General features: G+C 40.8%; 2 long non-coding RNA genes across 2 annotated transcripts; one reads left to right on the forward strand and one right to left on the reverse strand.

Annotated features, from left to right (window-relative positions):
• Positions 1-454: 454 nt before the first annotated feature.
• Positions 455-19,695, reverse strand: LOC130252468 (uncharacterized). Its single transcript, XR_008840364.1, has 3 exons — positions 19,618-19,695; positions 3,135-3,172; positions 455-607 (listed from the first exon to the last, which is right to left on the reverse strand). It is a non-coding gene; the product is annotated as an uncharacterized LOC130252468 (long non-coding RNA).
• Positions 19,696-20,534: 839 nt separating this feature from the next.
• On the forward strand, positions 20,535-25,292 carry LOC130252469 (uncharacterized). Its single transcript, XR_008840365.1, has 3 exons — positions 20,535-20,603; positions 24,029-24,106; positions 25,163-25,292. It is a non-coding gene; the product is annotated as an uncharacterized LOC130252469 (long non-coding RNA).
• Positions 25,293-25,739: the final 447 nt, after the last annotated feature.

The following is a 25,739-nucleotide window of genomic DNA, read 5'->3' on the forward strand; positions in this document are numbered from 1 at the left end:
AGCCTGGGGGAAAAGACACATTATCATTTTGAGCTATGTCTCAGTATTCCTGATCTAGTCTCTTCACAGAATGTGTTTCAGCAGCAATTATCTATAAAATTACATTTGATACTTTGATAGAAGTATAACAGCGTGTCAGCTCTATTTCCTTGCGAAGTACCTTTGATGTGGACACAGAACTCAGTAAGTGCACTTCATTTAAAATCAGATTTCTGACTTTCTCTGGTCCCAGAATTACTTAGCTTCCATATTTAACGTGTCCATCTTGGCAATTACTGCTATCCAAAAAGAAATTATAATTTAAAAAGTTAAGTTGAAAAAGTGGTTTACATCAAAGAACACATTCCTGCAGTGCACTGTAGGTATGGCAGGGGAGGGAGCGTGGGTGGGAAGCCTTGCCAGGGTCCCAAGCAAAGCATCTCCATGCCTCATCTCACCTGCAGTTTTACCTGTTTGTGTCCCTTGTTTGGGGTGTCTCCTGCAGGCTGTGGCTCCCTCTGGGCTCCTGGCAGCTTCAGAAGGATCAGTCATGGTCAGCCTCAACACCTGGGGCAGTGGGTAGTGAAGTGAACTTTGCTTTTTCCCTCTGGGAGGCACAACCTTCAGCCTAAGAGAGAGCACTACCACTCTCAAAACTTAATTTCAAAGTGCTCAAAGGTTAGTTTATTTGTTTATAAGAGATGTTCCCTTAAGAGAATGGGCTGGGATAATATCTCACACCCATGCAAATGTGGAGTAGTGGCTTTTGTCTTGGAAATCCGTTTATGCTGCTGCAATAAACCAGGAGGTGGCTACTGGGTTCTTTCCTATCATCATTTTAATTCCAGCACATACTCATATGTGTTCTGCAGTAAAATTAGAGAAAAAAACATCTGGCAAACAAAACCATTGCCAAATAAATGTTGCCCATTGGCCCTGATTTCACACTCAGGATATTGAAAACAAATGTTCTGGTGCTATTGAGATCTTGACATGTTTGTGTAGAGTTTGTTGGGTCAGCTGAAATTGGTCGTGTTCACAGTGATCCCTGATGAGAGATGCTTTGAGTCACAGATTATTTAGACTATTCTCAGTATGGGGTACAACTCTAAGCTCCTTAGCAGCATGACTTTCATAACAATGATATAACCCAGCAGCAGGTCCTCTGACCTGACAACATGCTCCCCACCTCCAGGGAATCTGTGTAGCTAAACAAAATATTTGTGAACTAGTGGGAAAACAGGAGTCACCTGCTATGAATCTGTCTTTATTTAAGGACAGGCAGCACTCTGTGGCCTCTTTTGGTTTCCTGGCCTATTGTATTAGGGTTTTCACAGAGCTGCTCAGAATCCCAGAATAAGCTGAGTTAGAAGGGACCCACAAGGACCATCCAGTGCAGCTCCTGGCCCTGCCCAGCCCCATCCCCAGAGTCCCACCCTGTGCCCAGAGCATTGTCCAAACCCTCCTGGAGCTCTGTCAGCCTGTGCTGTGCCCACTGCCCTGGGGAGCCTGGGCAGTGCCAAACACCCTCTGGGGGAAGAACCTTTTCCTGATATCCAACCTAAACCTGCCTGGCACAGCTCCAGGCCATTCCCTCAGCCTGTCCCTGTCACCACAGAGCAGAGATCAGTGTCTGTCCCTCCTCTTCCCCTCTCAGGAATTTGTGCCTGCACTGAGCTCTCCCCTCAGTCTCCTCCAGGCTGAACAGGCCGAGTGCCCTCAGCCTCTCCTCACACAGCTTCTCCCCAAGGCCCTTCCCCATCTCTGTTGCCCCCCTTTGGACACTCTCTAACTGTTTAATGTCATTTTTGTGCTGAGGTGCCCAAAGCTGCCCCAGCACTGAGGTGAGGCCGCCCCAGCCCAGAGCAGAGCGGGACAATCCCTCCCTTGCCCGGCTGTGCTGCTGTGCCTGATGTCCCCAGCACAGGGATGTCCCTCCTGGCTGCCAGGGCTCTGCTGGCTCATGTTCACTTGTCCCTGACAGCACCCCCAGGTCCCTTTCCATGGCCCTGCTCTCAGCCCCTCATTCCCAGTCTGTCCATCCAGGGCTGCCCCATCCCAGCTGCAGAATCCGGCACTTTCCCTGTTGAACCTCACATGGCTGGAGATTGCCCAGCAAAGGGGTGAGTTTATCTCTCTGTGGCATGCACATTATTTTCCAGATGGGCACTATGAGAGACAGTATTAAAAGCTTTACTGAAATCCCAATTTTTACATTGCCTGGCTTCCCCTGTTTAACCTTGTCATAAAAGGCACTCAGGTTTGACAAGCAGGACTTCCCTCTCATGAAGCTGTGCTGGCTGTGACTGATGACTGTGTGGTCCTTCAGATGTTTTCAGTACCTCCCAGAATAATCTCCATAACTTTACCAGGCACTGAAGGGACACAACCAGGCCTGTAGATTCTGGGGCTCCCTACTTGCCATTCTTTCACCACCTTCCAATCAGCTTCCAGACAGAAATATTATTCTTCATATGCATCTTTGTCTCCAAACAATTCACCTTTTCCTTCATCTCTATCCTTTATTTGGTACTTTGGATTTCCAAACACACTGCCTAAAGTAGGCTGTACCCATTAATATCTGGATCTGTATTGTATTTTTACCAGACACCCCTCACCCTTCTGGATGACAGTCACAACAATTCTGGGTGTTTGGATTAGAGTTTTTGTCTTTATTAGGAAAATTTCTCTATTCAGGAAAGACTAAATCAGTCTTAGTAGACTTTTAGGGGCCTTGACCCAAAAAAGGAAAACATGCAGTGGATCCATTATTCTACCAGTACACGCAAATTTGGTCAAAATGAAACACTTCACAAAATGTATTGATTTTGTCAGCACTTTAGTTTAAGAAAATAAAAAGGGGAAAGAATTTCCGTCCTGTTGAAATGTGCTGTTTTTAAAATACTGCTATTTTGGGCTTGGTTTTGTTTTAGAGAAACTTTTCTTTGGCATTTTAGCATTGTGTTGTTGGGTGGCTTTTTAACAAAAAAAAAAAAAAAATCAGAAAAAATCAAAAGAGAAATGGTTTTGTTGAATTCTGAAACCTTCAGGTTTAATTTTAAAAGAAAATAAAATGCATATCTAGTTCAGCAGCAATCAGAACTTGTTTCAGCAGAGATCTACTCTAAGCCAAAAAGATTAAGAAAAGTTCTTACCATCTCCCATCATCCAGCTCTGTCTGGGGAAAGTGGGACTGCAGGGGATTCAAATAACAAATTAACATGGAATCATTACGAGTAATTTAACTTTTGAAATGAGATCTTTCTGCATGAACAATAGATCCATCTTGAGCCCCCTTCTTTCCCACAACTGTCAAACATGCTTGTTTTCATGAGGCCTGGGATAAAACTCAGTTTGACTTCTTGATAACATCTTCTTTGTGTGAAAGCAAGTGAATGTGGCATAGATTCTGAAAAATTACTGCAAAATCCAAACTGACTTACGTGCCACTTTTTTGCTTTCTCTCTGAATTTCCCTTCACCTTGCTTTTTACCAAGTTTTGAAGACTTTCAGTGTAGAAGATTTTATCTAAAAAACACCTATCAAAGAAAATGAGATTTTTTTAAAATGAAAATTTGCTGAAGTTGACATTTGATGACTTCTGACTGATCATTCCTAAGTTATCAGGTGGAAGTAAAGCATTTGATCATTTTTTCAGACTCCACAGGTGAAAGTAGGCAGACATATCAGAAATGGAAAGCACATAATTTTTCTTGTGCCAACACAGTAAAATCAGACATTAATTATAATGTTAGAGAAAGATAATTTTATTATTCTTAGTAATGTGGCAGAGTGTGGGAAGCTAAAGGGCAGAAAAAATGAGTATAAGAGAAGAGTTTGTTGTCCTTACAGTTCAAAAATGTCATAATTAGGAAAGTCCAGCAAGAACAAGGTGTTTGTGTGTCATCCCATTAATGCGCAATTAAAGTGCAGTCACATGGATGTAAGTGAATATGATTAGCAGTGAAAACTTACCATGCCCCAGAAGGAATTTTGTTTCAATTCATAGAAGGAACTGGTTGTTTAATTATGAACACACAGAGGATCAGAATTACAATCAGATTCACTATGTATTTTAATTCATGAATAAAGCTTTTGTGTAACTTTAAAATAAAAAAAAAAGAAGGAGAAGTTGTGATTTAATTAGTGGCATGAGAGTTGGACAACCTGATCTCATTAGGAGTAATCACTTTCCAGGGAGCGCCGGGCGCCGTCTCACACAGCATCTCCCAGAAATGATCACTATTCTGCAGGGCTGAGCTCAGGGTTTAGTGCCACTGCTGCAGGAAGCTGTCATTAGCTGTGTTAGGGGGGACAGAACAGGGGCACAAGGCTGCCATTCTCGAAGGGAGTGTAGCAACACAGGCTCTCACATCTCCCTCCTGCTCATTAATTTCACAATTTGCAATGTTCTCTAGCAAAAGCTCAAAGAACAAACTGGATTTTATTAAGAAAGGAAATAACAGAGGATAACTCCAAACAAACACGGAAGCTGGGCAGGAAGGAGTTAGATTTGGAGAAGGTGGTGCCCAGATGTTTTCAGGAGTTAATACATCCACGTGGGAACAGCCATCAAAGGAACCATGCAGGGCAACAGAGGGTGCCATTGTGCCACTGTGCTACTGGTGTAAGCCTTGGTGGGGATGGTTTCCCTCCCAGATCTAGTAGATAAAAAAACCAAACACATTTATTTATTTATTTATTTATTTATTTATTTAATATGACAATAATCTATTTATTTATAAATATTTCAAATTTTTTTAGGACAATACAGGCAGGAGGGCATCACACACGCTTTCACGTAATTATATTTTTATATATGTATATTTCTGTACAAATAAATAACTGTATTGTTGAGGGGGTGAATAAATATAAAAAAAGCTCAAGTCTTAGGTAGGCTATGGTAAATGTCTTCAGAACACATTCTTTCCTAGCTTCATCTGCAATCCACCCTCTAATTTCTTGATCTGGCAGCATATAGGCTCCCAGCTAATCCCTGTCCCTTCCCCTCTCACAAGTGCTTTGTCATTGGAATATTTCCCCACAAATCTGCTCTGGCTCGTGGTCTAGCAGATCAAAGCACTCAGTCACTGACAGCATTTGTTTATAGTAAAAAATGCCATAGCTTCATATCCAGATTTAGCCCTTGTGTCTCAGTGCTGTCAAAAAGGGACATTTTTAGATATCAATGCTCATTCCTGGTTCTCAAGTTATCAGAATTTACAGTTGTAATGTTCTTATGAACAGAGTAGGCTATTTTTGGTCAGAATGAAGGCACGTGATAGACCAAAGCAATTAAGGCCCCTTACTTTATTAACAAGATGGTAAAAAATAGTCCTAATTAAATATTTTTCAGCTCTCCTAAACATTCCTAAAATAGCCCTTTCTGCAAGGCAAGGGGCATAAGCAGAGGGTGTGACAGGGCAGCACGGGTCTCATGGCACTCCTCTGGCTGCCTGCATAATTCATAGCACTTGTTATGTGCCCAGCCCAAAATTCATCTGGCAAAATGAATGTTTTTACCCTCTCTGTGCTCCTTACCCAGCTCCCAGACAGGCACTTGCACCCTCCATGTGGGATTTGCTTCATTCAGCAGGGGAGTAAAATCACCAATGCCCTTTAAACCTCTGCAAAGCAGGTCAAGGTTAAAAGCTTAAAAGCTTAAAGGGAGAAGCTGAGCCGTGCAAATGTTGGTGTAAAAGCTCCATTGTACAAACAAGAGCTGCGTTCCAAGGATGCTGTCACCTTGGATTTCACTAAAAACAGCACCCCCTGCTCCTTTACAACTGCTGCACTATTTAGACTGTGAATCTTCAGGACAGGCAACCTTTATTTTGAACCTGGTCATCCTCCAGGCTCACAATCTCTTCTCCCACTTAGGCATACATTGTGTTGTTGCAGTGCAGATCTGAACATGAGTTTTGGGTTCTCTCTGTGTTTGAAAGACAATAAAGATCCAGCAAATGACAGGTCCCACTTGTTGTTTATGTTGAATATAAATATATATATTCAATACAGGTTTTTTTAGCTTTCAGGGGGCACAGCAATGAGATCAGCTAAGCTCCTAAGTAGTTTAGGAGCAGTGAAGTTTTGACCCTGGAAGACTATTTTTTAATAGAAGTGCATATTTTAGGAACAAAACCCTGTGCCATGCAAGTTATTCCTGCTCTAAACAGGATATCTCATCACAGCACAGTGAAAACTATGCACAGTATTTCAGTGAAAATCAGCATGAAAAACCTTATGTCAGAAAAATAATATGCCTCTTTTTTATAGACTCATTTGGAATTATTTCTTCTCTTGAGTTTTGCTTTGAAGGTGAAGAGGATCAGGTCTGTAATAAAAATGTCACATGGAAAGAGAAGTAGAATTTTTCAGTGTGAAAAGTTCCAAAATACATGCAAGAAGGACCCCAAACTCTCAGTGGTTTGGAGGCAGAGTGGAATACTTCTGCTTCTATCGTGAATGTCCTAAAGAGGAGTGAAAAGCTTTCAAACTCGAAAAATACAGGGTTTTTTGAACACAAATTAGAGTGATTGACTTCTAAGCAGCAAAAAACTCAATGTGACTAGGGAAGCCAGAAGAGAAAGAGCAAAGTTTTCTTTTCCACCATAAGCCAAACACCAGTATGTGGAATATGAACTGTAAACCCAAACACTAAGCTCCTGTGGAACAGTCTCTGATGGCCAGGACAAAAGGGAAAGCAGCATTTGTCTGCAATGCCCTCCTTGGAAGGGTTCAAAGCCAGGTTGGAGGGGGCTTTGAGTAAACTGATCTGATCCAAGGTGTGGCTGGGGGTGTGGAACTAGATGGTCTTTAAGGTCCCTTCCAATAAAAACCATTCTGTGTTCCTGTGAAGTTGGTTATGGAAAATGTTCACCCACATTTCTTTCTTTCTCACAAGCAGTGGTGTGTTGGGCCAATTAACAAACTGACCACTGCCACACCACCACTGGGCTGCCAGCACAACCCACAGTGTGAAGGAGTAACCATGGGTTTTTTCTGCTGGCCATCTTGAATAAAACTTGTGTGCAGGGGAGGTATGAACCTCCACCTACTGTGAATTCGTAGGAGCTGTCATGATCAGCCAGATTTTTCTTTAGAACAAAGGAAACACCCCCTTGAGACCTTTGTAAGTTACTCTGGTGTCTAATGTTGCCACCCTTGCCCTTCCTGTCCCCTCCTCACCTACCTTAGATGGTGAGCCAGGTATGGTTTGGATGACTTACACCCCAGGTCTGTTAATTCCCCACTGAAATCAGCCACAATAGGTTAGCTCCTTCTTTACCTGAGCACACTGTGGGCATGAGGACTGATAATCTTGCTCACTTTCCATAAGATCCATGGAATTTATGTTCACCAGGGCTCTCTGAAAATGATGCAGTAGCAAAGAATCACCATGGTCCTTCTGAGCCAGCAGCAGGGATGCAAAAGAGAAAAGTGGCATCTTCTTGGACATGCACCCTTGAAAGAGACCTGAACACCTCTAGGGTTTCATCTTCCACCTAAAAATTACTTGAGGTCTGAAGTGTCTGGATTTATTCTTTATGAGTGTTTAAATTCTGTTTTGCTATAACTTTTCATCTTCATTTCTGTCTTAGTGCTAAGTCAAAACTGGAGGTTCTATCTTGTGGTAAATTCTGCCATTTCATATTCTGTTTCCATTCTCAATCAGAATTAAAAGAATGTGCTTAGAAATTCCAGCTTGGGAAAAAATCCCTTACTCCAGTTGCCCACCACCTGAGTCAACCACATTTAAGTATAGCTGAAATATTTCTGCCAAACAGCTTTTATTTCCTCTTTCTATAATAGATAAAATAGTTTTAAAAGTTTCTATAATCTTCTTAAACAAGTTAAATTTGTCAGGAGAATTTTTGTTTTAACAGAACAGTATTATTCTAACAAATGAAAAGTTACTAGTTATAACAGTTATAAGCTATATAAATACAAGTCATAATCTAAGTCTAGTCCTGTCCTTCCTTCTGCCAAGTTCATGAGAACACAGAGACACAGAGGAGACCCACACTCTTCTTTCTAAAGATCTTTTTGCCTCAGCAAAATCTTTTGCCACAAAAATCTTTTGCTGTGAATGAGGCCATACATTGATTTGATCTTAACTCTCTGCCCCTGCAAAAACAGAGTCCCTAGAGAGCTGTTCCCAATCAGAGGGGTTTGTATAGTTTGGGAAACAGCTGGCTGTGGCCAAGATGCTCTGACTTTGTTACCTAGACAATTGCACCTTAACTTGAAATTCTAGCACTTAACACTGCACTTAGTCTGCCATGCTACATCCATCCTGTGATCTGGAATACCACAAAAACCCAGACAAAGTGGTGTGCTGCCTCTTCTGTAAGAAGTGCTGTGCAATCACTTCCCAGAAAGGGCTGCTGCCATTCTGTGCAGAAGGGCACTCAGGGCTGTTTTCTTAATCCCAGAGGTACTCCTGCCCCTGCCCTGCCATGGCTGGAGGAGAAGAGTGGTCAGGGAAAACAGAGGCTGTGGCATGAAACAATTGCACAGCACTGCACTTATAATTTTCAAATGGGATAACAGTAAATGACATGAACTACATACTAAAATTGCAAAACAGCTGTTACCACTAATTTTTGTATTGGTATGCTTCACCCCTGAATATACATCTGAAATATACTCAGATTATGATGCTATTTCTTACTAGCACAACAATTTGGCCTTTTTGCTCCTAGAGTTGAGAGAGAAGGCTTTATCCTAACTAAAAGGGAGGAGAAGATTCAGGTAATTTTTCTGAAGAAAAAGGTATTTAGGAAATCTTCAACTAGCCCTAATCATGAACTTTTTCCAGGACATTTGGGTTACATGTTAGACAGCTGCCATCACTACTGAATAGATAGGGAAAACTGTACTTGACCTTGATGCATCCATTTATGTGCTTTTCCCACTGATAATTGTGGAGTTTATAGGGTGCTGAAGTGATACCTCTGTGCTCTTCTACATGTTCCCCTGTAAAACCTTCCAGGCCAGCCCCTATCACACACACTCAGCCAAGGGTCAAACATGGTGTGGCCAAAGCATGGGGTCACTGAAACACCTCCATGGGTCTGACAGTCCTTGAGGTAATTATCTGTTAGATCTTGAAACTCTCAAATCCTCTGGGGCTGGCATGCAGCAGGAAGGTTGTGCCCTTCCCACCCCATCTTTCAGCAGAGGATCCATGCACTTTCTCTGGAAGATTATCCACGTCCCTGTCCATCCCTGCATTAATCACATGCCATTATCTAGCTGCCATTGGCTGGAGTCCTGTCTCCAGGGTCTTTTGGTGGGAAAGGCCCCAAATTACCTAGGTCAGGATCCAATCTTAGTGTAAGAAAGAGGCTTCTCCCAATTCCTCTTGTTTCATGTGTAGTCCCTCATTTGACACACATGGAAGATATTTTAATAGCAATTATCGTCTCCTGATGCCAAAGTTTGCTCTATAAATTTCTCTAAACCAGCTTTCTAACACACTTTCTCTTCAGCCCTCTCTCTATATGCACACACACACAGCATGAGACCACACACTGCCTACACGAGCTTGTGTTGTGTTTTTGCCATGTAATCCAGTAAGAGTTAATCTCATCCTTCAAAACTCAGCACTTCATCCAACTTTCTGTCCTGCTCAATTGCTACATGACCTCCTGAGCTGTGGGATCAGCCACAGTGTCACACCAGGAGGTTTCCAGGTACAGCTCCCATGCCTGGGGCAGAGGCATCTGTCAGCATATTGCCACCAGCTTTCATTCTATATTTATGAAAAGGTGCTGAGGCACAGCAGGCATTATGCATGATCTTTAGCATAAAAAAGGAGCATGCCCTTATCAGTTTTCTGCAGTAATTTGCTAAATGTCATTGGTGTTACCCAGGTCTCATCCTGCAGAGCCCTGGCACGCCGTGGTGCTGCTGAAATGTGGTGCTGTCCTCGCACTCGTGTGAGTGTTTGCTCTGTCATGAGATCTCCCAAATGCTGGATGTTTGATAGGCCAGTTAGCTGCCTGAATAAATATTTTCACTTTCTTTTAGTCAACGCTAGAGCCAAACATTCAACTGAAAATAGCTTGGGGTAAGTATTGTTGGTTTAAAATTCATTTTGTAATAGATTCTGTTTGTGGAATCGTTGATTAGTGTTCCTGTGCTGGCTTTTAAAATACAGCTTAGAATATTGCAGAGAAATAACATTTTTACCAGTAGAAGTATTGTATTTTAGTTTTGTCTATTTTTGGAAGGCTATCCTAAACTGCTCATGGAAAAGTAAAGCAAAACATTCTAGCTCAAAACCAGAGATATATACCTCTAATAGGGATTTGATTTTTTTTACCTTAAAGGCCTGCTTTAGTTACTACCTACATTTTCTGAAGCCTGGAGACATTATAATTAAAAAAAAAAAAAAATAAAAAGAATAAACATCACCAGCTGCAGATTTAAGGAGAATATTTAAAACCTCAGTAGGAGTTTTAAAAATAAATAACAAAAAGGTAAGATCCTTGTTTGGACAGGGAGTTATTTCTGACATTATTTGATACAAGAACTCAACATGAATATTTTTGAAGTATGGTTCTCATTAACATTTGGATAGAGTACATTTCCTTTTCTTGATTCAATCACGAAAAAATTCCACTTACAGATAGTCCACACAATAGTGCAACCTCTTTCACACATTACTACATCATAATCCATTTGGCTGCACTTGCTTCAAACAGGTCCACTCTACCCATATGGCCTGACTTTAGTATTTCTTGCTTCCATCTGTTTTAAGTTATCTTCTTTGCTGTGTGTTACTGAGATGCTCTTCAGCCACATGCAGAAAGGCTGTTTCTGAGAGAAAATGTGAACAACAGGGGACTTCTTTGCTCTCACATCTGTGGGAGTTCATTGGAGTCGACTGAGCCTACTGCTGTAGATTTTGGCTCTGCAGTCTGTTAAAGCCCACTGTGTCTGCGTGGTTTAAGTTTTCATTACAAAACCCTGGAGGCCTGGTTTGGAAATCCTTGATTCATGTGAATATTCCTGCTGAAAAGCAGTCCTGCAAAAAGATGTCTTTTATTTTCCTTTTCCCATTTACATCTTTCCCTCCTCACTTCTCCCACTGGGTCAGTGAGTACTGACCACGTCCTGCACCCTGGAGAAGCAGAACAGTCCTTGCCCCAAGGCTTTTCATCCTCAGCAGACAAGTCAAAATCTACATGAGATTTCTGCTGTCTTCCCCAGCCTTTGATGAGTCTCAGGTTGGGCTGGGAGGCCAGGAGGAGCAAACCCAGCTCACAAGACCTTCCCCTACCCCGTAGCCTCACTGCCTGCTCATGGAGTGGTGGGACCATGGAAGTCACTGCCTTGTTAGGAAGTCCACAATCTTCTCCTTTCTTGTTCTGTCCTGAAACTCGATGTTCCTGACATAGTGATGCCACTTGACATTACTGATCCCTCCTAAACACCTGCTATCAAATGCATCAAATCTTTTCTTGTCAGCTTGCGTAATGCCCCAGGTCTTTGCAGCATCGAGCAAAACTGATACCACACAGCTGTTGTAGAGTCTTATTTTTTGTTTTGCAGACATGTCACTGCCCCGTGCTTTTGCCCTTGAATTTATTTGCATTGATATTCACCTTATTCTGGTCAGCCTTGAAAGGACACTGGATGAAATCCAGGCAGAGTGGTCCAGAGTACTGGAAATGGGAATAAATTATGAACCCTGCCATGATTGTGACTGACCTCAGAGAGGAAGGACAAAGCCACTGTTTCCTTTCCTCAACAGACCCAAAGTCATTCTTGAATCAAAAGATTTGATGTTCATTTCTAGTGAAAGCTTCAAGTTTTAGGATTTTTCTTTTAAGGTGATCACTGGCCTTTGGGCTCACCAAAGATGAGCCAGAGGATTTTCAATTCTTGTTAAAAGGTGGTCATATATTTATAAATACCTTTAGGAAAGGGGGACAGAATGCAGCAGATCCTAAATAATGTATTAAGAATGGGGAATGGGTTTTCTCTTTCAGAAGTGAAAATTTGTGATGTTACTGAATTTATTGGTGAAGTTCTGCACCAAAATTTGGAAAGAAAATAACACAGAGAAAAAAATTGGAATTAAGAAACCTGTGCTTAATTGTTTTCATTTCTCCAGAGGTAGTTAACACCATTTAGCACAATTTTTAAAATACTTTCTGACTTTTTAAAAGTTACTTAAAGAATGTGAAAGAAAATGGACATAGCTCAATCCTCTTGATTTTTAAAATAACTTTAAAAAAACAATTGTCCTGATCTATTTTGTCTTCTTTTAAATCTTTCTTTTTCTGAGTGTGAAAGAATAGAAAGGTGTGTGTACATTCTTCCTTAATATTAAAATAATTTGTAACAAATGTAAAAGAAAATAATAATAATCTGAAAAAGGCTAGAGCTGTGTAGAGTGTATTTTTCTTCTATGCAAGTTCAGGAAACCTCCACGTGGCATAGAATCAGACTATGCCAGCCCATGTAGTAAAGGTAATATTATGTGACAAAATAAAGAAAATTTCCTTCCTAAAATTATAGAATTAAAATAAAATTGAAGAGGATAATAATAATGTGAAAATATAAGTTAAAATAATATTGAAAATACAGTTATTAAAAGTAGAAAAATATTGAAAAGTAATAAGCAATTTAAACACAACTATGTGGTTACATTTTGTATATATAATATGTTGTTGTGATAATATATATTTAATAATATGCTTGTTTTGATATAATATAATAATATTATTCTTATATATTAGTATGATAATTATAATAATAGATTAATAATATACTCTCAAAAATATTGGTGCAAGTATATAAAAATAATTTTCTGTGAGTAGTTCTACATTGCTAATTTTAAATTATAATGTTTTTGTATAGTATAATACTGCATACATTACATATAATATTGTTAGCAATTAAATGTAGGAATAAATTCTACATTTGGCACTGCCACATTTCTGGTGATTATCATAAGTCTGAGTAAAACTTGGGTGTCGTTTAATTTTTTTCCTGCTTATTAAAGTCATGTGAACATAAAACTATCGTGTATCAGATTATACTTTTGTAATTTTCACTTAACTTTTATTAATTTAGACCAAGTTAAACTTTTATGAGAATCCTGAAATATTTTCATCTTCCACAGGAATAACCTTAGCATGAAATAATAAATAAAAAAATCCAAGATACAAAATAATTAATATGTTCAACAGTTCAACATATGAACCTTTACTGTGGCCATTTTTCACTTCGCTTGTTCCAGAGTCTACCTTTGTATTTTACATATCTAAAAATATATAAATAGAATTAAATATAACAAGCACATTTAAAAAGCTGTTCCTTAATTTCTAGGTAGTTAAATGAATTTAAGTTTAAAATTATTCCAGTCTGGTCTACAAAACCTCTGTAGAGCAAAGATTTCCATTCACAGGAGCAGATATTGTAATTTTTATGGTTGTTTCTAGATTTTAGTCCCAATGAAGACAGAAGAAATAGATTCATCATGATGCTAGGAATAAAATCTGACAATAAACAAATACCAGTTACTGTATTATTTTTTTAATCTCTGTTATCTAAAGATTCAAAATATTTACTTCTTTAAAGTTAATAAAAAAAAGAAAAGGATAATCTTGATCAGAATTTTACAAGTTGTTCGGACACTTGAGGTGCAATCTTAAATAACATTTTTTCAGGGGGAAAATATTAATTTCACTGCGAGGAATAATATAAATTACCAGTACTCCAAGTCTGATTTGCAAACAAGTACACATTATTTCTTTGCAAATAATGTGCTTTTTTAATAAAAGTGACATTAATTTTTCACCTCTACCATGTTTTATTCACAAAATGGGACTCTTGTTAATTAGATTCTTAAATCCTACCTCAGCTGAATTTGCTTTGAACCCGACAGTAGCACGGCAATGACAAAGAACATTTTAAAAGCTTTAAAACGTGGGCTGGACACTGTACAGAACATGTCCCTTAATAGCAGCAGTGACAGGAGGCAGAGGTGCCTTTCAACTGTCTTTTCATTTTGCCAAGACCATGTCAAATCAGCTAAAAGGGGACAAAGTGACCATGGGCCTTTGTGTGTCTGATGCTACCATTTCTGGGCAATGAGAAAATAAATTTTTAGTGAGTTACCTGTGTAAAGAGCAATAACCCAGGTGATTTTAGCTACAGCTTCAATAACATGCAATGCAATATTTCTTCACTGTAAATCATGAGGAATATTTTGTTTGGATTTTTTTTCCCCTCCATTTATTTTATTTTTTTTTAATTTGAGGGCTACAGAAACAGCAGCGTATCCCTGGCCCAGCCCAGATGCCATGACTGGTTGCAAACCACCCTTAGTCTGGAAAGAGATCTTTTCATCCAACAGGGCTGGGGACTCACTCAGCCTAGAGAAGGCAACAGATAAACAAGAGAAATCCCACCCAGCACAGTGAAAATGGTACAGTGGGTCAGTGAAAAGACACCTCAGGCTCCAGTTCTGGAGAATGACTGAGCTGAAGTAACTGCTCCACCAGTGAGATGAAGATGTTGGACTTGGGAACAAGATGCTCCATGAGCCCAAGAGTGGGCAAACTGCCACCAGAAAAACTTTGCTCTCTTGCAGAAATGAGACATATGCACACTGTGCCCAGAGTGAAAAATGTGATTGAGAATAACACTAAAAGAGTATCTCTGTGTGGGGAATGCAGTGCTGCCCAGCTGAATTGCTGCCCAGGGCACAGCAGCATGGGCAGGAGTGCTCTGTAGGACCACAGGGCTGCTTGGCTGAATCTCTGCCCTCCTCTCATGGGATGCCCTGCCAGCTTTGATCTCCAGATCCGATGCTCCCGTGGCTGAGCAGCTGCTCACAGGGAATTTTCCAGGAGGACTCTTGTCTCTGGGCTCATTAGCCCTTCCTCTTGGCCTGGAGCAGCCAGGGCCAGTGACATTTACTGCTGCCTGGAAAACCCCACCCGTTATTTGGCTCTTCCAGTGGAGGATGAGATTAAGAAATTCATGGCATAGTACAGCCTTGTGGTGACTTTGGATAGACAGCTGAGGTAATTTGGGGAATAATGCCACATGTGACAAATTTGACTTTGCACAAGAAGCCTGGTGAGCTAGAGGCAGATAAATGGGGTTATCAGCTACAAAACAAAAACTTGTCTTAAAGTTTTATTTCTGTGTGAATAATGCCATAACACGTGGTCAGGCAGGTATCACCCACTAAAGCAAAAGACAAAGCTTCACTATCTTTCAAACTGCTCAAACTTTATCTTCTCTCTATCCCAAGTAAGAATATTTTAATGCAGGTTTTTAGGTTTTTTTTTACTTATGTGGGAGCCTCATAGGGACCTATTATGAAACATCCCTCACAGGCAAACAATATTGATGGATTGCAAAGAAATGCCATAAAAATAAGTCCTAAGTTACTGTAGCAGAGGAAAGATCAAGGAAAATTTAACTGAAGCAATTGGAACAGAAGTTGTCAATGCAGAAAATAAAAATGCCATCAAGATAAAGCAGTCCAGTACATCTTTACTCACAGCTACACCATGGATTAAGATGCATAGAAATACAGATCTCCAGCTCCATATCCAAACTCTTCTTTCCCTATTCAGTATCCAATAGCCCTGTGGTCACCAGTGTCCTCTCCATGTTCCAAAGATGTCGACAAGAGCTGAACTTTGTCTTTACCCCATTCCAAAAATCCCATGGAGCTGAGAGGAACAGAAATTGGCTACTGTCCTGGACTGAGAAGAAAGCCCTGAGGTCTGAAGGAGCAGATTTGGTGCTGTTGCTCTTAAATGCTGGAGACACCAGGGTCAGCAGTGCACACTGGAGACACAGTGAAGGAATTATGTTCTGTGAGTTCTGCCCTGCAGAGCTTACTCAGGTGGACAGACTCATTAACAACAATTAACATCCCATTTCCAGGCAAGGCTTGTAAAAGTACCAAGGTAATCACTGACTCAAAGCTGAAGTAACATTTAAAAATCAGTTTTCCTGCACATCCAAGCCAAACAAACCAGATCTGAGTTTCTGCAGACACTCAGTAGTCTCATGTGCTGTTTCTGGGCAACAGGGAGGCTGTTACACAAACAGCCTTGCTACAGCTTCCAGTGGGCTGAAAACAGCATTTTTCAAACCATTGCTGAATGCTACCCAATTGTATTTTGCCTCCCTTATTTATTGTTTTGCTTTAGGTGACCCAGCATCACATGGAGAACATCAAAAAGAGGGTCAGAAGTTATCACAGCTCTCTTATCTCATGGCCAACATAATTTCCCAATCACTGCACATCTGCCTTGCATTTTGTGAATTTTAACATGTTGAAATCATTGTGGCTCAGAAAAGCCTTTCTGGAGCCTGCTTAGTTGGTTACACTCAGATCACTGATGGTTCATGTCCTGCTCTCCAAAAGCACAAGTGTTTGAGTTACTTTGCACATCTGAGCAGTGCCATGGACACAGGGGGAATGTCTGAGAGGGGGAGTGTCTGCAAACCCCAGACCCTAAAACTGCAGAGAGGCTGAAAAGCACCAGCAAAAAGGGGTCAGATAGGAGGAAGGACAGGACAAAACTCAGTAAGTGGTGAGCAAGTTCAGGCTGTGAAATCAGGTGTTACTACTTAACTTCTTATAATAAAACAATAAAGAACTTTTTGCAGAATAGGTAAGAAAAAGACAGAAGGAAATACCAGCTTTGAAAAAAATTACATAATTCTCTCCTGATCACAATAAGTAATTCATGCTGGAAATTAATAAAAAATGCAACTAGGAAATTAGCAAGGAAAAAAATATAGTCATGATAATGGGACAATTCTGCAGCATTGAAGATGTTGCTAAACTGATTGACACTGATTTTAGACACTCTCTACCACCTACAGCAGGTTCAAAATAAAATATAAAGTTTGGGTTTTGGAGAGAGAGCAGTGGCAGCTGAGACACAGCAGTTTGTACATACGAGGCTGCAAAGCAGTTTGGGGTAGGGATTTGTGTTGTGATGTATTTCTACCCCTGAACGCTATTTCCAAAAAATATTATTAAGTCATGAAAAGCTGGTTAAAAACATAAACTCATTTTTTTTGTAAATAATACTATTGAAGACCTGCATGCTCAGGAGTACTGCTGCTCATTCAGAGTTTAATTTGAATTTCCAGGATTAGAGACAAAACAAAATAAACCCTTCCATTACCCCGGGCAGCCTGCAGTTAGACACAAGGGTGACTTGCTTTTGACCTGCTGGTCTCAATTTTGGCGTCATGCTCTGATTTGAGTAAATATGACTCACTTGTATTCTATAAAAATACAGTTTCTGGTTGTTGGGTGATTAACTGTTTGTTCTGCTGCATTCCTTCCCACTCACCCTCAGTCCCACACTGCAGTGTGGCAGGAGGATGAACTGTAAATTTTCAGGAACAACACCGCCAGCAAACCCAGCACCCTGCAACTCACATATCCTAAAACCACAGTGTACTTTAAATTAAATTAAAAGCCCACACTTTCTCTCAATCTGAATGATTGCCATAATAGAGACACCGAGGAGTTGATGCTGAATGTGACTCTGGATGGTGTCAGAGCCTTTGATAACCCATCCTGTCACTTTGGGTGTTTCTGAGTTCCCAGTTTGAGAGCTTTTGGGGCTGGAGCTGATGGGCACAACCAGAGCCTCGGCTCCTGGCATGAGCAGCTGCCAGAGAAACCAGGGAATAGGGAGAGCAGCAACCTTTCAGTGGGAAAAACGCCTCTTTGTCCCAGCTGAAAAGTTTTGCAGCAGCTTTCAAACTGTGACTGTCACTTGGGGAAGCGTGGGGGGAGTTTGGGGGGATCCAAGCTCTTCACCTCTCTGACCCCAAAAAGTCACTGATGTGTTTGTGCAGAATGGCCAGAACGAGCCCACTGCAGTTTTGCCAGGTTTTTCCCAAGAGGAGCAGTAATCTTGGTGGCTCCATGCTCTGGGGATCACGTCTGCAGCCCTAAAGGACTGAACATCAAATCTTTGAGTAACTGTGGCTCAGCAGAGCCAGGAAAATTCAGATCCTTTCACTTTCTATGGAGGGTTCCCCACTAACACAGAGCCATGACACTGCCCAGTTTAGGAGAGAAACTTTCTGTGCATGCACATAGACCTTCAATACCTATCAACACTCCCAAAATTATATATTCTCTTACTATCTATTCTTTTCTTTCCACTCTAGGAGGTTTTTCTAATGCCATGATTTTGTTTCTGAAAATCATGCTGTTATTTAACTATTTAAAATTGCTATGTACCCATGAATACGAATCTCTTATCTATTTCCATATTATCTGAGGTATTTTATAATTTTATAATTCTAAGTTATTGATTACTTTGTCAACATATCATTTCAGACATGACTGAAAGCTGAAATACAGCATTTTAAGTTGGGACACTTTGGGACTTTTTACCCCCTGTCTGGAGCTCTCCTCCTTTAGGTAACCTATCGGACAATCACTATAATTTTTGCATCTCTTTTTTTAAAAATTTATTTTGCAGAACTTCTATAAATTATTTCTTAAAATGTTAGTGTGCAGCTAAATTTATTAACTTTCTTTTGGGTGATAGAACACAAACTGTGATCACTTACTGAGCCTGATAATCAAATATAATTTGAATATAATGTGGCCTCAAAATTAATAGCCCTGAAACAAATAAGAATAACAGACTCTAAAAAATTACCAGAATAGGAGCCCAGCAGGCTCTCTTTAAATGTGTCTCTAAAAAAATTGCATACTAATAATCTTATTATTCAATGGAAAAAAAGAGTATCTTTCTATGTTTATTATATGCTCTGGAAAAGCCACAGCCTTTTACAATATTGCTTCTCACAAATCATTTTAGTTTAATGACGTTACTGTACATTTCATCTCACATTTGAGTAAATATGTTTATTTCATCCCACAGAGAGATTTTATTTTAACTTCAAGATTATAATTTCTTAGAAGTCTGTCACAGAACAGCATGAGCTCTGCCAAATAGAAATACATACCCACTCCCCCACCATGTGTTTAAAAATTAAGGATTTTTTTCCTCCAGCACAGAAAAATACTTATTTATTCTGACAAAGAAGTGAAGGACAACGACCAGAGACACTAAAGTTAACTGCTGCCTGAAGTCATAAACATCTGGTGGCTATTTTAATTGCATTGTGAACTAACCACAAAATCCTCCACTAAAGAATAAAAATATTTCCCCTGTGCAATACTGTATTTGAGAATTCTTCTCTTCTGAATCAATGTCAGAGCTGATTATAGCACAATGAAATCTGTGTTTCATGCCTGCACCTTTTTGAAAACACCACACACTCTTATTACAATTGCAGGTTTACTCAAAGCATCTCACACAGACAAATTTTTCAGGTTAATTCTGCAAAAAGTGACTTAGAGATAAATTATAATGCTTAAATCATTGTTGTTTGTTTGCCAATAGGTTAGATCAGTATTTCAAGCACAGAAATACTGGACATTAGAAAGCACACAGATAATCACACAGGCACACAAATTCGTGTATATGAGCTATGTATGTGTGTATATACATACACACACACAGAAAATGCAGATATTCATACATTTATATGCATACACATGTATATATAAGAGGAATTCAAGTAAGTAGTAACACAACCTACCTAAATGTGAATAGAAATTGTTGTTAATAAAATTCTTGCATGAGTTGTACGGGGACCTTCTAAATGTCTGTGCTTCCTGGGGAGACCAAATGACCTCTTTTTTACAGATACCAAGATCAAAGCTCTTGGTTTAGATACTCCAGCTGTCCCTCTCGTTGGCATTTGACATGCAACCCGGTCCATTTAAAATCAGGGGGCATGTAAACATTTTAACCCTTGGCAGCAGTATCTGAGAAAGATGCTGGCAATAAATGGTCGTAACTGCCTGGGCCAAATCACATTTGGTGTCCTCCCTTTGAAGTCCATGCAGGCACTGTACCCTCTGGTTTTGACAAAGAGCCAAGTCCAAAAAAAGGATGTAGGCTCTCGGAGCTGTCCGGATGTGGACTTTGGGATCCAGAGTGGCTCCGTGCAGCTGAACAGTTGCCTCTGAGCTCCCTGCAGGACTCCCTGCCTGACCTTGGAGGCTTTGTGCCTTGGCTCTGCTCTGGTGCACTGCCTGCATCACCCCAGCACTCAAATCCCAATGTTTTGTTCAAACACAGGGCCACCTTCATCCCTCGTGAAACCTCCTTCGGTGGGTGTACACAGGGGTAACACATGCTGACAGGATTAGACCCTGCTCTGAATTTAGTCACAGCTATTTATTTTATTTATTTTTTAAGCCATTGCCACAGGAGGGTGCCATTTTTCTGTTTAAGTTCCAGTTGAGCCACAGGGTTCAAATAATCTGGATCCATCGTGCCCCAGGAGAGCAGGAGGTGATGGATGTGAGCCCAGGACAGGTGTCCTTGCATGCCCACACCCTTCCCACCAAAGCCAAGTCAGGTCCGTGGAGACAGATAAACAAACAGCATCAACAAGATCCCATGAGTAAAAGTGTTACTTTTGATCCTCTCTGACAGGTTGTTTTCTGTGACATTTTTAGAAGAGAAACAGCGATGGAAAACCAGAACCCTTCTCTTCTGCAGCCATGCTTTGAGAGAGTGAGTCTTTTTTCTCTTTTCAGTCTTTTGAGAAACAATTGTGAGCCCCATCCTATTTGACTCCAGAGGTACATGGCTTCTGCACTAGGTACCCATGGTCTGGAGAAAGGATGAGCTACACACCCAGATAAAGTGTGTCTTGTGGGCTTGTGTGTGGCCTGAATGCCATTCTCCCATGCTGATCCACCTTCATTTTGGGTTCAGGTACTTAAATATGTGTTCCCTTAAAATGCCAAAGCATTTGAAGTGCCCCAGGTCTCACCTGTGCAGAAGCCAGCTGTGGCACAAAGGCAGTGAGGCAGGCTGATGTGACAGTGGCTATCAGAAATTAGAGCAGACCACACAGATGTCTCATAAGGTGATGCAGAACTTGTTCAACACCACAAATTGCCATGGGGAAGAGGAGGAGGGCACTGCAGGCAGGGGTACATCCCTCCCAGAGACACCTCTTGGTAAGGAAGGTGCTGAGAAATCAGCTCTTATGGTTTTTTTCTGGCACTGGAGTGGGGAGCTGGATGAGTGGACAGGAACTGGTCCTCAGGGGAAAGCCTGAGAACTCATTTCCTTCTTGGAGAATAGTTGATGTAGTCAGCTGAAATGGCAGAAATAATGCCAGTGGCAGAGCCCCAGGATTTTCCCTTCTCTAACTACCCAACAGTTTCTGCTGCATTCACTCATTTGTTTTCTCCAAACATCTGAGTTTCAGGCCCCTCCTTGCTCCTCCTGGTGCCATTTTCCCTGTGGACAGCCACTTCCATGAAGGATTTGGCTCCTCAATGCCTGGACAGCAAACATCCCAGTTCATCTGTGCCTGCGCTGCCACCTTACCCCTCAGGTCTCTGGGAAGCAGTCAGGCATCCTCAGGAGCATCCCTGTGCCTGTGGGCAAATTCAGGAGCAATCCCTGGATCTCAGAGCAAACAGGGCCAGCTGCTGTGTGCCCATGCTGCTCTGCTCCCTGTTCCTACTCTCAGGGATTCATCCAAGGTGGAAGCTGCTTCAGCCCTGTGTGTGGCTTCCCATGGCATGCTCAACTGCTCAGGCTCTGGTGCCTCCTCCACTATTAAGCTAATTAGCAATATTCAAATCAAACTGACTGCAAGTGGCTTATAGCACATTTGAGTATTTTAAAGCAGTGCCAAATATTTGCAGGCACAGCAAATAAAGGTGCTCACACCATCCTAAGTAGTGGAGAACACATTTGCATTCTACATCTATTGTCAGTAATTGTGTGAGCATTTTATAACAACAGAGATCTCAGCAAATGCAATCTAAGGGGGTCGTTGGAAGGGGAAACTATAAAATAATGCTAAGCTCCGAAGTTTTTTTCTGCAATTATTCTTTCTTACAGAACAGCAGCTGTTAAAGTGTCTTGTTAAATATGTGGCCTTTAAGTAAGCACCCACTTACACAAAATTTACTCTGGCTTAACATTCTTTTTAAAGTTAGGTTTCTACAAAGAGATGAAACAATCTAACTACACCATTTCAGAGTTTAAACAAATACACTTGAGCTGTAGTGGCAGGATTTGGCTGTTATTAACTGATTGTAATTGCATCAGTGCATTTATTTACAATTCCAGATGATGTTACAGAAAACTATCGGGGAAGGATTTCCTAACAGTCCAAACATAGATGGAAATACTGAAAGATACAATGTCCAGAACTTCTGTAATTAATACAGAGTTGACTATAGGTGTTTGTAGTCAAGAAATTGAAGAAATCAATGTAATACCTTCAATATTGATACTGTTTGAGAATCACTACCTAACCAGAAAGGCTGAAACCTGGATTCCAAATGCACCAATCCTGCACTCCCCATCAGTTGCTGATATGGATCATTGGTCACAGCTCTAATTGACTGATTACACAAAAGCTCTTTGCAAAATCAAGACTAAGCCTCTACAAAGCAGGAGCTGCAGTTCCTAGAGATTGGCTCCAGCCAGAGCTTCAAAGTTCATGTAGAGTCACCAAAATTGAATTTGCAGCCTGAAAAGCAAAACTTGGGGGATTTGTCCTGTGCATTTATAGAGTCTGAAGGAATAATGAATATGACTAAAACAGCCAGATGAAACATTAATAGCCAGGGCGTAAATTGAGCAGCAGTGTTTAAAAATATATTTTGTGTCTGGCTTCAAGTAAAAAAAGGATTTAGATCAGAAAATATGTTAAATTTGTAAGAACAGCTTTTGATTTGCTGATAAGAAAATTCAGATGAATTTTGGGAAAAATAATAGCATGAAGTAGCACGCCTCTGGAATATGATTTCAGTGATGGGGCTGCAAGCTTGTTTTCCTCTTACCTCTTTCAAAATCAATTAAATTAACTGATGCTGCACCTACTTGCACCATAATCTCAAATTTAATTCTGCAGATGGCCTCGAGACATCTTTTCATCTGTTGCCTTGAAAACAGGAAGAAAAGTAGAGGCAGAGAAAGGGAAGCATAATCAAAATACCTGGTAGCAACTGAAGATCTGAATACCAAATTGCTTTATTGTCACAATTATTTAGAAACAAGCCACCTCACCTCCAGTGTGTGCTATGATTTCACATGGCAAATGGTGAAATATCAGATCAGGAGAACAGCAGGTCTGTAATAAATTACATATCAAGCACAATAAGATGTTGTGCAGCATCACACTTCCTATTTCAGGAGAGCTAAGGTATGTTGGAAAAGACCCTCAGAATTTTCATGGACATTTCAGCAGACCAAGAACAGAAGCCATTATACCCATGCACCCTAATAAATTCTACCAAATCAATGGGTTTCTCCTCCTCCTTCTCCTTCTCCTTCTCCTTCTCCTTCTCCTTCTCCTTCTCCTTCTCCTTCTCCTTCTCCTTCTCCTTCTCCTTCTCCTTCTCCTTCTCCTTCTCCTTCTCCTTCTCCTTCTCCTTCTCCTTCTCCTTCTCCTTCTCCTTCTCCTTCTCCTTCTCCTTCTCTTCTCCTTCTCCTTCTCCTTCTCCTTCTCCTTCTCCTTCTCCTCCTTCTTTTGAAATTCAGAGAGAAGATAAATAAGTTAAAGTAACAAGGAAAAAAATTACCTTCCTGTAAATCTTTGATGACTTCTAGTTTATGGAAAAAGACAAATGTAATTTGGAACAGCAGATTTGTATTAAATCTTGACCCTTTACAACTGGAATGTCCACAATGGGTGGCAGCTGAAAGATCTGTTTTATAACCCCAACACTTCTTTAACAGCCTTGCATGCAATAATTTCTGCATTCAATTTCCTGTACATGTGTACAACAGCTTGCCCAAGGGAATTGGGCTCCCCTACAATCCTCCTTCTTTTCCTGAGCATTTGCAATTTCTAGTTACTGGAGAAAAAAAAGGGAAGAAAAAAAAATCCTGTTAAAAAAAAACCCTCACTGTAACACTTACTGTATTTATGAAGCAATGAACATGTTTGCATTTCTTGCTTCCAGGGAAATGGAAAAGATCACAGCAAGATCCCACCAGGCTGCTCCACAGTTCCAATGGCTGGAGGACAAGCCCTCCTCACCGTGAGAGCAAAGCTCTCCCTTGAAAAACTGTATTCCCCTTTCATCTCTTCCAGCTGAAAATGGAAGAGGAAGGGGGGAAACAGGAGTTAAACTCAGTCTTGCACATATTGGGGATAGTCCTGAGCCAGCTTTGACAAGAAATGCTGAAGATGTCATTGGGTTTTAATATTTATCTTCTCTGCAGTAGCACTGGTCTGTCATGGCACGGACTGTGTAACTCAGAATTTATTATTTGGCATGGGAAATCATAAGGAAATCCTTTACTTAACAATGGAAAGTGTTTTCAGCCCATTTAATAACTGACACTTCCTTGTCTATTGTTGCTGGGTTTGATGTGGGAACTGCTGGAGGGAATCAGTAGCCTTGGCTTTGCCCAGAGGACCAACCAGGCAACTGATAAATCTCCTCTGGCTGGGTAGCTTGTTCAGAGCATTAAAAATAAATCACCTACTGAACTACATAAGGAAATTTTATGCACTTGGTTATCTCTGTTAACTAAAGCTCCAGGCTTTTGGAGCTGGCTTTTGGCAGACAAGGAGCCTTAGTGATTTCAGGAAAACCATTTATGCCCTGCTCTAGGCACAAGTGTCAGCCTTTCAGGGCTTTGAAGGGACATGTCAGGCAGGGCTTGAGGTCATCTCTCTTGAGTGACAGTGCTTCCACCAGGCAGTGCCACAGATGGGATGGGAGCCACTCCATGGGTGGAGGTCATCTAGATTTAAAGTCTATGTATGCATATAGCTCCCTATCTATATGCATGAAGCCCATAGTATTTAACAGCTCCTCAGCCTGAAGTGTAATACAGGTGTTAAATCTGTGAGCTAAGACTGGATCCATTTTTAGGTTTGTAACATGCATCACCTCTGGTTTTGGAACAGTCACTTTCTCCTGGAGCAGCTCAAGGACCCTTTGCCCACTTTGAATGAGGAAGGTCTCCTGGGTGGGTTTGCATTGCACTGCAAGGGACTTGCAGGTGAAATTGTAGCATAGATGGTGCTAATAACTCCAGAAAATTTAACACACTTCTTTTTGCTTTTCTTCCTATTCTTTCAACAGAAAATAACCACCTGAAAAATCATTCGACCAGGAAATGCTCACTGCACCCAAATACAATAAGAAGTCCAACAAAAAGCAGTCAAGATATTAAAGTGGTTAAGATATTAATCAATTTTCCAATTATTTTAAAAAAACTTTGAGTCATGTGGCAAAATAAATACCCATCTGGATAATTTTTGTTGACACAAAAGTGTACATTGTGCAGAGAAGTTGCCTTCTTTGATTTGTCTCATCCAGAAATGAAGTAAATGGTTCTTAGCTTTTCAGCTGCTTCATCAGGGAGAGCATTAGCATGGCTGCTGTGCCATTTATCTCCTGTGCCTCCTGACATGTCCCTTGTCCTGCTGTCACAACAGATATTTCTGCAGCTGGAGACACTCTGCAGTGAGCACAGCAGCCCAGAGCAGGCACCTGTCCTGCAGGAGGGAAGTGGGAGGCCTTGCACATCCCAAAAATATAAAAGGTTGTTGTTTCTCCTTTACCTCCTGAGAAGGGAAGAGCATATTGACAGCACCCTTTATATCACAGAAACTGCTCAAACACTCCTCATTGGTCTGAGACAGAAGACAAGGAGCAG

This window comes from Oenanthe melanoleuca, chromosome 4, assembly GCF_029582105.1.
Source record: "Oenanthe melanoleuca isolate GR-GAL-2019-014 chromosome 4, OMel1.0, whole genome shotgun sequence".
In the NCBI taxonomy this organism is placed as follows: Eukaryota; Metazoa; Chordata; class Aves; order Passeriformes; family Muscicapidae; genus Oenanthe; species Oenanthe melanoleuca.